Genomic DNA, 3,475 nt, shown 5'->3' with positions numbered 1-3,475 from the left:
GGTGATGGCGGTGATTATGGTGATAATGATGATGATGGTGATGATTTTTGTGATTATGATGATTATGATAATGGTGGTGGTGATGATGGTGATAATGGCGGTGATGGTGGTGATGATAGTGATGATGGTGGTGGTGATAATGATGATTATGATGGTGATGATGATGATGATGATGGTGATGGTGATGATGGTGATGGTGATGATGGTGATGTTGGTATCCCAGAGAGAGAAGAGCATGAGGTGAGATCATGACAAGGCTCAGAGCACAATCCTACCACAAATGCTGTATGAAATATACTTATTATTGTTATAATCATCTCAAATTATTAGGTATGTGGAGACATTCCCCTCCCAGGAGCCATCTCCCCTATCCTGGGCTCCCTCTTTATAAACAGAAGCTGAGCTCCCCTATAGAAAACTTCCCTTCTGGTCTTCCCCTCAGCAGCACGCCCTCCATAGACCATGTAAACATCCCCCAGACAAGGAGGAGACACAGGTGGGTCTCCTGACCCTGTACCAAGGGGGTCACTGTGCCTGGCATCCTGGAAAGAGTCATTAATGTAAGGAAACTTGTGTCCCTGAAATAGGCCATGATCAATGGCATTTGAGTTGTGCTTGGCTAAGGGATGGGAGAATGGACATCAGATGGCAGGTGCTGAACCATTTTACTAATGAAGCTTCTGCCTTGCCCACATCATGAGAAGTTTTCCAGTGGCTTTGGAGCCGCTGCTTTTTTTGTTTGTTTGTGTTTTATAGAGATGAGGGGGAGGTCTCACTATGCTGCTCAGGCTGGTCTTGAACTCCTGGCCTCAAATGATCCTCCTGTCTTGGCCTCCTAAAGTGCTTAGATGACAGGTATGAGCTGTTGTGCCTGGCCCAGGGCTACTGCTTTAAGGGAGGTGCAGCTGGTCTCCCCAGGCTGCTGTCTGCACGTCTTAGTACATTAGCGTGGAGGGGGCAGGCAAAAATGTCACACACCTGCTGAATTCACTGTTTGGCTGATTGTTAGTGAGGTGGGACATCTTTTCTTTTGTTTAACTGTTTTCTGATGTTCCTTTTCTGTGAGTTACCCGCTCATAATATCTGCTCAATTTTCTATCGCTCTTTCTTTCTGTTTGTTATTCACTTATGGAGGCCACTTAGATGTTGCATATAACAAACTGTTGACTATTAAGCATGAGGCAAACATCGCTCCTCAATCTCACCTATGTCTTTTCATTTGCGTATGGTGGTGGTGTTTACAGGAAGAGGTCTACAGTTCATTGCAAGGCTCTAGAGGGAATCAGGATATGCCAAACTGAGGTATACCATTTTGGCATCAGAATTCTTTTGAGCAGAAAGCACTGGAGTTCCTAAAATTCTCTATCTGCCTAAAACCAGAGCCTCCCCAAACAACTCCGTTGTCCTAAGTCTCTCCCCAGGAGCAACTGTGATCTCTTCTTGGAGGTGAGAAGCGCCCCCGCCCCCGCAACCCGGCAGACATTGTCACAAAGGACCATGTCTCCCATCTGCCCTCCCGAGGGCCCATTTATCTTTCAGTAAAGTCCTTTGTGTTTCCGTAAGTGCACCTCTGCCCTCCCCACCCCCGTTGGGATGAGATGTGAGCTCCAGCATCTCACTGCTCCTCTGGTGTTTGCTTATTTCTGGGACACCCTCATGCATGTGAAGTTTAAAATGTCCAAATGCATGCTTTTTTCCCTTTTGATTTTTTTTTGTTTTTCTTGAGACAGAGTTTAACTCTGTCACCCAGGCTGGAGTGCAATGGCGCATCTCAGCTCACCGCAACCTCAACCTCCCATGTTCAAGCAATTCTCCTGCCTCGGCCTCCCGAGTAGCTGGGATTACAGGCATGTGTCACCATGCCTAGCTAATTTTGTATTTTGTTTTAGTAGAGACAGGGTTTCTCCATGCTGGTCAGGCTGGTCTCGAACTCCCGACCTCAGGTGATCCACCCGCCTTGGCCTCCCAAAGTGCTGGAATTACAGGCATGAGCCACCGCACGCAGGCAGTTTCTTCCTGTTAATGACTTTTGTCAGTTTAACTCACAGGCCCCCAGCCACTGAACATGAGAGAGTAGAGGAAAAGTTTTCCTTCCCCTACAGTTCTTTGAAATTAGTTTTCTCACCTAAACCTCCACTCTGCTCTCCCAGCAACCAGTGAAGGTTTCTCCATTAAATTTAGTTCAGGTCAAGGCTTTGTAAAAGCAGAAACCCAGGAGAAGAAAGTCTGAGCAAAACCATCTTCCTAGCAGAGTTTCTGTTTTAATAAATTTCCCCAGGAGACGGGTTTCAGCTGGAGGCCCTTTTAACCAAGTTGATCTTTGCCCAGAGGGTGGGGGGAGATCCGTCCCTGCCGGGTTCTTTGAGGCTCTTCCCAGTGTGAATTAAAGGGTCAGGGCTAGAGCTTGGGAAAATCTCCTGGAGAATCCACAGAGCTGGGGGCTGGGGCCAAGGTCTGAGGTGCAGCCTCTGGAGGGGAGCCCTGTAGAACCCAGCTGCCCTGGGCCGGGCCTCCTGCTCTGGGCCGCCCTCTCTGCTGACCCAGTCCGGGTGGAGCAGCCACAGGACACATGTGGGTCTCGAAGACTCCTGTCCTGCACTCCTGGGGAACAAGGCGGCTGTGGCCCCTGCTCTTTTCCTGCCTGGGCCACCGTCTTCAACAGGTGAATGCATCTCTTTAAAGCCTGGGATGGAGGATGGAGGCTGGGGGATGGGAATGGGAAGGGGACTCCAGGAATCCCCGGGAAGGAGGAGGAGGAGAAGGCCCCGGCCTCCGGAGCCCAGTGAGGCCACATCCCCTGTGAAGGCTGCACTCACCCTGAAGTGTGCCTGTGCCCCAGAGATTTGTTTCCACGTCGGGGTCTCATCTGGCCAACTTCAGGAGCCTCCAGGTGAACCAGGGAACGGGAACCTGTCATGGAGGGGACTCCCTATCCCGGTTAAATATTTCCCACCCCCACGTCCTGAGCTGGAACTGGGGCCTCCTGTCTACGTGGTGGGTGTTCTCATGAGGGGAACCCTCCTCCACTTCCTGCCAATCATATACTTTTTAAAAACAAATCCACAAATTAAAACATTTTGACAAACCGAAGAGTGGTGCATGTAATGCCCAATGAATGAGAAAAGAAACGTGAAAAATTCATGCCTTATTTCACTCTGTGTCACAAAAATGAATGTGTTGCTCAGGCTCAAAAATTTTCGAAAGGAGTTTTTGTTAAAAAAAATTGCAACCTTCAGAAATGTTGTCTGCTCACAAGGCTCTGAAACAAAAGCACGCCCTCCTCCAAGCAGGAGAGAGCCCAGCTCTGCTCCCGGGGACACCCAGGGCCTTCACCCCAAATAGTGGATCCTGTGGGACCCTTAGCACTGGGGCCCTGGGGCACTGGGTGCTGGGCCTGCATGGATTTCCCGGGCTTGCTGGAATTCCGTGCTTCGGAGCAAACTCCTTCATGCGGGGGAAGCCGGAGGAGAAGGCC

The sequence above is a fragment of the Mandrillus leucophaeus genome, unplaced genomic scaffold, assembly GCF_000951045.1.
Source record: "Mandrillus leucophaeus isolate KB7577 unplaced genomic scaffold, Mleu.le_1.0 Scaffold232, whole genome shotgun sequence".
NCBI classification, from domain to species: Eukaryota; Metazoa; Chordata; class Mammalia; order Primates; family Cercopithecidae; genus Mandrillus; species Mandrillus leucophaeus.
The sequence above is the reverse complement of the archived record's forward strand: the minus strand, read 5'-3'. Positions refer to the sequence as shown.